Source organism: Equus przewalskii, chromosome 1 (genome assembly GCF_037783145.1).
Source record: "Equus przewalskii isolate Varuska chromosome 1, EquPr2, whole genome shotgun sequence".
In the NCBI taxonomy this organism is placed as follows: Eukaryota; Metazoa; Chordata; class Mammalia; order Perissodactyla; family Equidae; genus Equus; species Equus przewalskii.
Genome location: NC_091831.1, coordinates 85,791,289 through 85,803,577, shown reverse-complemented (window position 1 = coordinate 85,803,577; position 12,289 = coordinate 85,791,289). Strand labels below are relative to the sequence as shown.

General features: G+C 36.8%; 1 protein-coding gene across 13 annotated transcripts in view; it reads left to right on the top strand.

Annotated features, from left to right (window-relative positions):
* Positions 1–12,289, top strand: part of CCSER2 (coiled-coil serine rich protein 2) — a 172,155-nt gene that overhangs the window by 143,067 nt on the left and 16,799 nt on the right. The window lies entirely within an intron of this gene.

Here is a 12,289-nt window from a genome sequence, read left to right as displayed (position 1 = left end):
AAGTTTTCATAACTTTGCCCAAGAGGATTTTGTTATCACCTAGTGGCTGCGAATGAAGTTTTTAAGATGGAGAACCAACTGGAAATAAGAGGAGGAAGCAAGGCAGTAGAACAGGGGCAGGGAGCTAACGAGATATTCACTCACTCGTTCAACAGGTGTTTGTGTGCCTGCTCTGTCCTAGGCTGGTCCTCATCTGAGAGTGTAGACATGAAAAGATACAGTGCCAGCCCTCAGGCGCTTGCAGAACCTCTGGTGTGCCTCAGTGCTACTAATCTCACTCTTGCCTGCGCGTGGGGAAGCTCAGACTAAGAAGTGACTTGTGGAGGTACTTAGGCAACTTGGATACATAGTCTGATGCAGGAAGGTTTTCTGTGCCGGGTTTTCTAACTTGGAGGTAACATCTCAGTTGCCTCCCTTTTGAGTGGTTGCAGGACGTAAGGCGAGTAGAAGGAACAGAGAGGAGAACAGGGTCATAGCTCTGGGAAGGGAGGAGAGGCTTGATCTCACTGAGAGATCATGGTAAAGACAACAGGTGCCCAGGTTTACGCCGTGTGGTAGAGATTTTAGCAGTCCATTGTGATGATCTATAGAACATACCTGTACTATTGAAAATTCCTGGGAGAAAAGTTATTTATGGTTAAAAAGGCGTAGTTTCAGGGTGAATATGAAAGAAAAATTTTCCACAACCAGGTTAGGTTCAGTCCAATGTTAGTATGAAGAAATCTATTGACATAGTAGATTGCGTAAGTGATTTTCTCAATAGAAAGAATGATAAAATTTAACACCTTTTAAAGAAAAGAAAAAAATGGAATGCGGAGGATACTTTAAGAATGACGTAGAGTCAGAAAAAATGTATATCCTTAAGAGAGAAACACACTAAAATGGCTTTCTTCTTCCCTGTCCATTTTTGTTGACAGGTAACAATGTATTCATTCTATAGCAAGTGGAAAATAAAGAATCAAAACGATTTGAGAAAAATTTAAATTACTCAAATCATACTAACTACTGACAACCATTGTTAACATTTCATATATGGTCTTCCAGAATCTAATGTAATGTCTGTCATATCTATCTAGATGGAATTGTGTTGTACATGCTATATTCTAACCTGCTTATTAGGTGGTGGTGGTGGTGGTGGCGACTACTGATATTATTTCTATTTTCTTTGATTTTTTGCTAAACCAGAATTGAAGGAATGCGTTACTTTTAATCAAAAATGAATTCCCATAGTGGCTAGTCCTTTGTAAGTTTCTTGAAATACATTACTGCATTTTTTTCTTAAAGATTTATACAGTTTATACTACCATGAGCTAAGCTGTGATCGGAAAATGGCTGGTGGCCATGATATTAGGTCATGTGGTTCAAATGTTTGATGTCATCAGGTTATAAGAGCCTATGATATTTACCTCTACAGAAGAGAAATATGTGCTGCCCTGACAGGACAGGTAACGTTTCGGCCAGGATGGCTCCCCTGCTGGGGGGTCACTCTCAACTATTTTGGTTCTGACCATTCCTCTTTGGGGTATGTTCTTACTTTACAACTTCTGGCCTTCCTCTTTCTAGCCCAGGAACCATTTTATTAGGTTCTGTTTTGCGTATATTCAACCTCAGCTTTTATTTATTCATTACGTATTTTGATCCTTAGAATTATAGGAGTGTCTTTCTGCCTATAGTAACATCTGGCTTTCATGCTACAGGTACTTATCGTGTTTGGAGCTTTACTGATAAGGATCAAAACTGTTTTGGGTTTAGTTTGGGTGTTATTTGTGAAATTGAACCATAGCAAGGGAACAGTAGTTAATCACCTGCTGGGTGCTCTTCATTTGGGCTGTGGCAAAGGTGTCTGCTGCTACAGGGAGCTGCCTAAGACGTGCTGTAGGAGTATTATATGACCCTTTTACGTATAGTTCCTGTTCAAGAGCAGTGTTTCCAATGTGAAGCATGTCTTACCTTTTAGAATAAAGTATGTGAGGCTATCCTCTGCTTAGGAAAGGGATAACATAGGGGTGAACTGCCCAGAGCCCTGCCTTATAAAAAGCAGGCAGACACAGTAGGTCTGGGTTTCAAAATTGAGAAGGAGAGGCTGCTGTAGAGAACTTGCTGTGCTGTGCAGTGCCACAGTGTAGCCAGTAGCTACATGTGACTGAATACCTGAAAATGTGGCTACTGTGACTGCAGAAGAGGATTTTAAATTTTATTTAATTGTAATTAATTTAAACGTAAAAAGCCTCATAGGACTAGTGGGTACTATATGGGACAAAGCAGCTCTAGAGCTAATCAGGTCCCCTTCGATGGGCATAGGAACGCCACCTGGAGCAATAAGTAAAGGGGAAGTCAGTGACGGCAGTTTTTGGAAGAAATGAAGGAAAATAAAGAACATGGAGTTCAGATTTCGGTAGAGGAAAAAAGAGGGAAAAGAAAAGAAGTAAAAATGAGCTGTGGGAGAAGATGGTGCCTTCAGAGGAGAGTGGATAAGTCTGCTTCTGACCAGATATCCTCATCTGAGGAATAGAATACCAGGCAAAATGGTGACACGGATAATGTGGGAAGAGTAACAACGTGAAAGGTAGTTAATCACTCACATAAATAGTTGAAGAGACTAGGAGCACTGCAGCTCGGTGGTGATTATGCGAGAAATCAAAGTTCATTTTGAACATATAAACTTAGAAAACTATTTTTAAAGATAGTGTGACATTACTGATCCATGTACAAGCATATTCATATAAATAGCATTATCTTGGAGTGAATTATAAGATTTTTTAGTGTATTTCCAATATTGTTTTAAAAACATTTGACATCAGTATTTGAAGGGTTGAATAGTTATTTTGCACATTAAGTAAATTCTAAATTTTCCTGATAAATACTTTTTACAGAGCATTTGTTTGAACATCTTAAATTAACTTGAGAAGCCAAAATACCACAAAAGAAAACATTTCTAGACTCACACCATCAAATCTCTTATTTGTTCCCTTGAGTCTCAAAGAAAGGATTTCAAGATAGACCCAAAGGATGCACCTGGCCTGTCACATAGTGACCTGACATGGATTACTATGAAAGTTGAGTGCAGGAATAAACCTCGTTATATCAGTATCAGTGAAAAGTGCCTACCAGTTAGAGCTCAGAATGTGCGCAATTTGATCTGAGACTAGTTTTCTCTCAAATTTAAGAACCAACTGTGTTATCTATAGCAGAGGGATGAGAAAAGATGATTTGACACGAACTTAAAAATGCTCTTTTGGAATTAACTTCTGGTATTGAATCAAAGAGTAATCCATTTTATAGTGTATTTAATAGATATGCATATAATTTATATAAATTCAACGATCGGAATATGGTCAGCATTATCAGCAATCCTTTGTGCTCAGAATTAGGTTCTTATGCCTCAGATTTACTGGATTATGCATATATTTCAAAATATCATAGTCACATATGTTCCTGTCGTAGCTATTTATAAAATAGAAAAGAAAATCAGAAAACCTTATTATGGACATATCCCAAAAACCATATCAACTATTTATAATTCCCAAAGGAGAAGTCTACCTAGCTTCCGTCAGTCCTGACAATGTACTAGCACAGAACTCTGCTCCTTTTTTATGTTCTTGCCTGGGAGATAAGATGAAATGTTAAATGAAAGGAACGATATAACCCAAAGATTTGTCTTTGGAGTACTTTCAACTAAGTTCTTTTCCTTTTAGACCGTATGCCTTCCTGATTTGAAAGTGGGCAGCATTATTGATTAATTTTTATGTGGGGTTAATGTCCTGATTTTAAATTTAGATGTGCCATTTTCTCCCAATTGGAGAGATTTTACATTACTATTCATATATATTTCCAAAGGTAATTAAGGCATTTATTTTTTTGACAAGGTCCTTTATTTATTTATATTCACTATTACTTATATTTAAAATATGCCACCAGAGGTATTTTAAGTGAAATATACATATACTTTGGTGTTTAAACAAGTAATATTGATGGTATGGTCATGCAATTATTTTTAAGTTGTTTAATGGTTAGTCGGTATTAGACATTGACTGTTGAATACGGCCTGTATTTCAGTGAACTAAATGCTGACAGGAGCAATCCGAGTTGCCGACCTCACATTCTAGCACGTGTGTATTTAGAACAACACACCGTGAATTCTATTATGTGTATCTTTTACACTCATTTTTATAAACAATAATGCTGTAGTTTTCATGGATACATCTAACACCAGTAACTGAAATATAGAACTGTTTTTCAAAGCTAGGAACAAATTAAATGTGGATATTATAGCAATTGAGTGATTTATCTGTTCATAAATTTAAGGGTATCTAAATTTGTGTCCTGCGGTACCAAATACCAGAACTATGAAAAGCATTTTTGAAACTTTGTTTAAAGTGTCCATTGAAGGAAGCAAAGTTTGTCTGCATTGCAGTTAGCAAATAAAGGATAATATCAAGGTTTTCCATGCCTGGGATCCATTGTATCTGTGTATGGTAGAGTTTAATTTCCTGACTTGTACATTGAGGGCGAAGGCAGGACATAGAGACTCTTACTCTTAGATTCTAACGTTAGGCAACAGTCGGTGAGACATGGATGGTCCTGTTAGCTTTCCAAGAAACTGCATGATAAACATGTTTTCCTTCTCTCCCCAAGAAAATATGACCCTACCAATATAATCAGTGCTTCAGATAATTTTCCTCTGTGTTCCTCTAATCTGCATTATGGTTTTATTCCTCTGGCTTTTTTTACTTTTTTATTTTAAATACTTATAGATTCATAGGAAATTGCAAAAATAGTACAGAAAGAGCCCTTGTATCTTTCACCCAATGTCTCACAAGAGTTACATTTTATATAACTAAAGCACAATATCAAAACCAGGAAATTGACATCAGTGTCTATGTAGTTCTGTGCCGTCTTAGCACTTGTGTAGATTTCTGCAACAGCTACCATATGTGCAATGCAGAATTATTGCACTATTACAAAGTTCTCCCTTTTGTGCTGCCTTTTAATAGTCCAACCACTCCCTGCTTCCCTTACCATTCCTAACCCCCAGCAACCACTAATCTGTTTTCCATATCTGTAGTTTTGTCGTTTTAAGAATTTATATAAATGGTATTATATGGTGTGTGAACTTTTGGGATTGGCTTTTTTCACCCAGCATAACACTGTGGAGATCCATTCAAGTAGTTATGTCTGTTAGTAATTTGTTTCTTTGTATTGCTGAGTAGTATTCCATGATATGGATGTTCTACAGTTTGTTTAACCACTCCTCAATTGAGAGACATTTTGGTAGTTTTGAGGTTTTGACTATTACAAATAAAGTTGCTATGGATGTTTGTGTAGAGAATCTTGTGCAGATGTAAATTTTCATTTCTGTGGGTTAAATACCCAGTAATGTGATTTCTGGGTCATGTGGTTAACTGTATGTTTAGTTTTCAAAGAAACTGCCAAGTGATCTGCCAGAGCAGCCGTGCTATTTTAGATTCTCATCAGCACTGTCTGAGTGATCCAGTTTCTCTGCGTCCTCTCCAGCATTCAGTGTTGTAATTATTTTTTTCTCTTAGCCATTCTGGTCAGAGTGATATCTCATTGTGGTTTTAGTTTGTATTTCCCTAACGGCTAGTGATGTTAACGTCTTTTTGTGTGCTTATTTGCCATCTTTGTTGAAATGTTTCTTCGTCTTTTTTCCCATATTCTAATTGGATTGTTTATTTTTCTACTGTTGAATTTTGAGAGTTCCTTATATATTCTTGATATGAGTCCTTTGTCAGGTATGTGGTTTGCAAGTATTTCCCCCCAGTAGCTTGTCTTTTCATCGTCTTCACAGAGTCACAGAGCAAACGATTTTAATTTTGATGAGGTCCAATTTATCTGTATTTTTTACTTTTACAGATTATGCTTTTTGTGTTACGTCTAAACTCTTCACCAAGCCCAAGACACTGAAAATATTGTTTTCCTCTGAAATGTTTATAGTTTTACATTTTACATTTAAACCTATGATCCAATTTAAGTTGATTTTTCTGTCAGATATGAGGTTTAGCTCCATTTCCTATGAATATCCAGTTGCTTTGCACCATTTGTTTAAAAGACCATCCTTTCTCCATTGAGTTGCGTTTGCACTTTTGTCAAAAATTAGTTGACTGTACTTGTGTGGCTCTGCTTCTGGGTTCTCTGTTCCACTGATCTTTGTGTGTCCCTCTCCACCAACACCACACTGTCTTGATGGCTATAGCTATATAATGTCGTAAAGTGAATAGAGTGATTCCTCCTAGTTTATTATTCTTTTTCAGAATTGTTTATATATTCTAGTTCTTTTACCTTTCTACATAATGTTAGGACGAGCTTGTCTATTAAAAAGAAAAATCTTGCCAGGACTTTGACAGGAAATGTCGTATACCTAAAGATCATTTTGGGGAAAATTAACATCTTTAGTATGTTGAGTCTTCTAATCTATGAATAAGGTCTCTCTCTCCACTAATTTGAATCTTTGATTTCTTTAATCAGTATTTTCTAGTTTTCAGAATACGAATTCTGCATATGCTTTCTTAGATTTATTATTTCATTTTTTTGAGTGTTTATAGATGGTGTTGTATTTTAAATTTCAGTTTCCATGTGTTTATTGCTGGTATTTAGAAATACAATTGATTTTGGTATATGGATCTTATATCCTGTTGAAGTTACTAAACTCACTTATTAGTTCTGGGAGGTTTCCTGTAAATTGAGATTTTCTATGTGGACCATCATGTCATCTGCAAATAGGAACAGTTGTCTTACTTTTTGATCTATATGTGTTTTATTTCCTTTTCTTGTATTATGCAACTGGCGAGGACTTCCAATAGTATGTTGAATACAAATGGTGAGAGCAGGCATTCTTGCCGTGTTCCTGATCGAAAGGGGGAAGCGTTCAGGCTTTCACATTAGGTAAATGTTAGCTGTAGATATTCGAGAGATGGTTTTTACCACGTTGAAGAACTTCTCTATTTCCAGTTTGCTGAGGGTTTTTATCATGAATGTGTGTTGGGTTTTGTTAAATGCTTTTGTTATACTAATGTATATGAATGTGATTTTTGCCCGTTAGCCTATTGATTACATTGACTGATTTTTGAATAATGCATCAGTCTTGTTGACCTAAACCCCGCTTGGTCATGGTATTTAATTCTCTTAGATGTTTCTGAATTCTATTCAGTAGTATTTTGTTAAGGATTATTTACATCTGAATTCATGAAGGATAATGAGGGAAAATTTTTTTTGGACTATCTTTGTCTGGTTTTGTGTTAGGGTAATTCCAGCCTCATAAGTAAGTTGGAAAGTGTTCTTTCTTCTTCTACTTTCCAGAAGAGATTGTGTAGAATTAATGTTAATTCTTCTTTAAACGTTTGGCTCAGTGAAACCATCTGGGCCTGGATATTTCTTTTTTGGGAGTTTTCAAATTGTTATAGACCTATTCAAGTGATCTCTTTCATCTCGGATAAGTTTTCGTAGTCTGTGGTTTTGAGGAATTAGTCTGTTTCTTCTCAGTTGTCAAATTTATGACTGTACTATGGTTCATAGTATTCCTTCACTGTCTTTTTAATGGCAGAAAGATCTGTATTGATAGCACATTTGTTCCTGATTTTGGTAGTTAGTGTCTTCTCTATGTTTTTCTTCATCAGTCTTAGTGGTTTGTCAATTTTATTGACCTTTTCAAGAATAAACTTTTGCTTTCCTTGATTACTTCTATTTTTCTGTGTTCAATTTCAGTAGTTTTACTCTTCATTGTATTCTTTTTTTCTGCTTACTTTTGGTTTATTTTTGTCTTTTTTTCCAAGTTTCTTAAGGTGGAAAATTAGTTTAATGGTTTGAGATTTTTTTCTCTTTTCTGTCACTGCTTTAGCTGTGCCCCACAACTTTTGATATTATGTATTGTATTTTGTATTGAGTGTGTTTTTTTAAATTTCCCTTTAGATGACTTTTTTTTGAGGAAGATTAGCCCTGAGCTAACTACTGCCAATCCTCCTCTTTTTGCTGAGGAAGAGTAGCCCTGAGCTAACATCCATGCCCATCTTCCTCTACTTTATATGTGGGATGCCTACCACAGCATGGTATGCCAAGTGGTGCTATGTCTGCACCCGGGATCTGAACCAGTGAACCCTGGGCCGCTGAAGTGGAACGTGCACACCTAACCACTGTGCCACCGGGCCGGCCCCTAGACTTCTTCTTTGACCCGTGAATTAATGTTTAGTATCCAAGTGTTTGGAAATTTTTTTATCGTCTTTCTGTTACTGATTTCTCATTTGATTCCATTTTAATCAGAGACATTCTGTATAATTTCAGTTCTTTTAAGTTTGTTGTGGTTTGTTGTATGGCCTAGACTGTGGTCTGTCTTATTAAATGTTCTGTGGTCTCTTGAAAAGAATATGCATTTTGCTGCTATTGGATGGAATATTCTATAAATGTTGATTAGATCCTGATTGTTGATGGTGTCTTTGAGTTCTTTTATATCATTATTGCTTTTATTGTCTAGTGGTTTTATCAGTTGTTGAGAGAGGCATGTTGGACCCTCCACCTGTAATTGTGAACTTGGTTGTTCTTTCAGTTCTGTCAGTTTTTGCTTCATATATTATACAGTTTTGTAGTTTGGTGCATAAACGTTTAGGATCACTATGTTTTCTTGGTAGATGGACCCTTTTATCCTTTTATAAGGTCCCACTCTGTACCTGGTAACTTACTCTGAATCCTCCTTTATCTGGTGTTAATATAGCCACTCTTGCTTTCTTGTGATTTTTTTGCATGGGGTATCTTTTCCCTGTTTTCTTTACATACTCTTTGTGTGGCAGTGTATGGTTGCTGAAGGTATTACGTTACATATACATAACTTTCTGTAGTCTACCAAGTATGGAAGCCTTGCTGCCCTTTAAGTCTCTCCTCTCCCCCGTTTATAGTGTAAGTGTCTTTAATATTACATCCACATAAAGAACCACATTGAGAACCACATAAGATAATATTGGAGCCAGGTGAGGGGGGAGGCCGAGGTTTCCCAGTTGTTCTTTTCTGATGGGAATGGGGACTAGGGCCCCAGGTTTTCCTGTGGTGTTTAGTTTTTATTGTGTAGAGTTTTGTGTATTACCAGGCTCCTTCTTTCCTGGTCGTTTGGTAGGGTGCAGGTTTTTCTGAGACTTTTTTTGTTTTTGTCTGCGCCCATTGACATTTCTGGGTGCTGCCTTCTCCATCACCTAGTCTAGGAAACATTAGACAAAAAGAAAGCCCAGGGAATTCTCTTCTCTGTTTTTCCTTGGATTTCAAGGTCCCTAGCTGCTCTGTCTTCTTATCTCCACCTTGCAGAGTTTCATGTTTGCTTTATATATAATGTCCAAGGTTTTTAGCTGTATTTTGCAGGAGGAAAGGGAAAAGCATATCTATTCTATCTTGTGCTGGAACTGGAAGTCCCTCTTGTATTAAATTTTAATTACAGTGTGTTGTTTCTACTCCATGAAAGTCACTTAACAAGAAGCTATAGTTGACACCAAGAAAAGTAAGAGAGCTAGTGTTGTCAGAGTGGTTATATTTAATAGAAGAATGGGAAAAATATTCAAATCAACATAATGAAAAAAGGAAGAAAAATTCCCTGAGACAAATTCCCACCAAGAGATGTGGATGCTTACAAATGAGAGTGGTCATAATTAGTTTAGGTGGGATCAGAACAAACTTTGAGGAAATGTGTTTGAAATGGGCTGGGAAGGCTGGATAGGATTTGGACAGATGGGGATAGGGAAGTGGAAGGAGACGTTTTAAGTAGCAGGAATAAAACGAGTAACATGTTTTGCCTTTCTGGGCATAAACTCAGGTGACAAGTGTTCAGTCAGCTTAATAAGCAGGTGCCCCTTGGCAAAGCAGGCAGAGCTGTTTGTGAGTTTACTTCGCATGCTTGTCTCTCTCCTTATGCTCAGGCCTGTTTCAGAGATCGTGGTTTGTCGTTCTTGGGGGAATGAAGATGGGTGTCACTGTTTTGTTTTTTAAAATTCTTAGGTGCTTGTAGTGTGTGTCCCAGGCCTGACAGATGTTACAGCTTCATCTCTAGATAAACACAATAACTCAATTTAATTCTGTTTAAATCAGTAAACAGTTATTTAGAGTCTGCTTTGTGCTGGGGACTGTTAGGCAGAGAAGGTGGGACATTTAACATTTTTTAAAACTCCTGCCAGGTTCTAGGTATTGTGACAGATACTTTCACTTAAATTATTTCAAAGAACTAGTGATTTATCAGGAGAGACAATTTAATACAAAGTTGGTTGTTTTAAATGCGATATAAATAGAGTTATAAAAGGATAACAATGACTCTGGAGTTGGGGATAAGGATGGATATGTGAGTAACTGAATTCTAAGGAGTAAAAGTGAGACGTTTCTTAGAGATAAACCATTCTGTCCTGGTCTGTTCAGGCAGCTGTAACAGAGTGCCATAGCCCGGGCGGCTTATAAACAACAGGCATTTATTTCTCACAGTCTGGAGGCTGGGATGTCCAAGATCAAGATGCCAGCACGTTCAGTGTCTGGTAAGAAGAGTCCACTTCCTATTCATAGATGGCCATCTTCTCACTGTGTCCTCACGTGCTGGAAGGAACGAGGGAGCTCTCGGGCATTTCTTTTATAAGGGCACTATTCCCATTCATGAGGGCTCCATCCCCATGACCTAATCGCCTCCCCACCTCCAGAGCATGGGGAGAAATAGGTTGCAACTATGAAATTTTGGGGGCATTGCAAATATTCAATCTATAGCATATTCTTTGAACATCTTACGAATGAAGAAACTAAGGCTCAGAATCAGTGGCTTTCTCAAGGTTACAGGACTTATGGAAGATCCAAGGGAAAACACAGTTCCCTTGACTCCCCATGAGTACTTTTTTCACAAACCTCCAGAGAGAACTTCTTTCTAGGAGAGAGAGTCTCTGACTGCTGGTTTAGCTTATCTACAAAATTCCTGTCTGTAAGGTTTTTTACCCAGTGCAGTGGGTAGAAGCTTGGCCCTGGTGAGACTCGTAGGCAGGGAAGAGCATGCCCCTTCTTGATTGAGGACTTGTTTTGTGTAAAGCTTTTGAATCACAACATTTCTGAAACAGCAAAATAGAGTTGTATCAGGTAATGTCTATACAGAGCACCTGGGGTCATCACCCTAGTACATATTTTCTAAGCTAAAGACGGGATCTTTATTTACTAGGATAGTGTAGAGATCTTTAATTCTAGTTAGTTTCTTGTAGATATTTTTTCCCTTCATCACCTTAGAAAATGGATCTTTTCTTTGTTTTTGCTTTATAGTGAGCAGTGTAGGATTACTCTTAAATTTAAGGAAGTATCTGATTATACTGAACTGAGCCAAAGAATGTTGATTCAGAGGTGAACAAGTGTTTTTCATTTGGACTGATGTTTATGAAATTTGTAAACACCAATAAACTACGTTAATATCTTTTAATACGTCATTTCTGTGTCAGATTAATTGGTCTGAAAAATTATGCATGCTTTCCTTTGCAAATTGAACTGGGTATGATGATAGTTTGCAGGCTCGTTTTCCTTGGTGATTTCGTGAGTGTGTCGGTAGTTTTATTTGTGGGTATGTTTTGGTCGGTGCGGAGGCTGGGGCCAGAGAGGCGTGAGACCCAGTCTAGTTCTGTTTACAGACATGGGACAAATGCTTTCTTTCTTGAAGACTCAGTTTTATTTGGGAAGTGAGGAAATTTAAGCAAACAACATTTCAAGTGTATTCCAATTCTGATAATCTGTGATTAAAATAAGTAAAGCCTAAGAAGCAACAAGTTATTCAGGTTAAAAAGTATGCATGTGTAATGTGTGGCCTATGTGTCACCTTGATACAGTACTCTCACGATATCCTAAGTCTTTCTAAGTTATGTTGGTTCTGCTAGCTTCAGCTAATGTTCTTTATTCTACTTACTAATCCTCTGAAAATCTATGATTTACAAAGAAATAAAACTTTTTTGTATGGTAATTATTTTATTGCCTGATTTATAATTGGTGCAGTTTCTGTGTGTTTAACACCTAAAAGTCTATCTCCCCTTTTAAATGCTTTGATTTTTTTGTGAAAGACTGGAATCTGCTACGTTAAAAAGAGCTATATGATGATAAATGTAATGTATGCCAGAAAGAATTTGTTATTTCTTATGCATTAATTATAAATATTAGTGGAAAATAATTTTTCTTAAAATATATTAAAAAAACTAGGTTTGGATTATGATGTGTTTTTAGTAATTTGAGCTGCCTATGTTTAAAAAAATGAAATCTGTCTTCTCGTTAACACTATTATTGTGTTATTTTTTAAAAA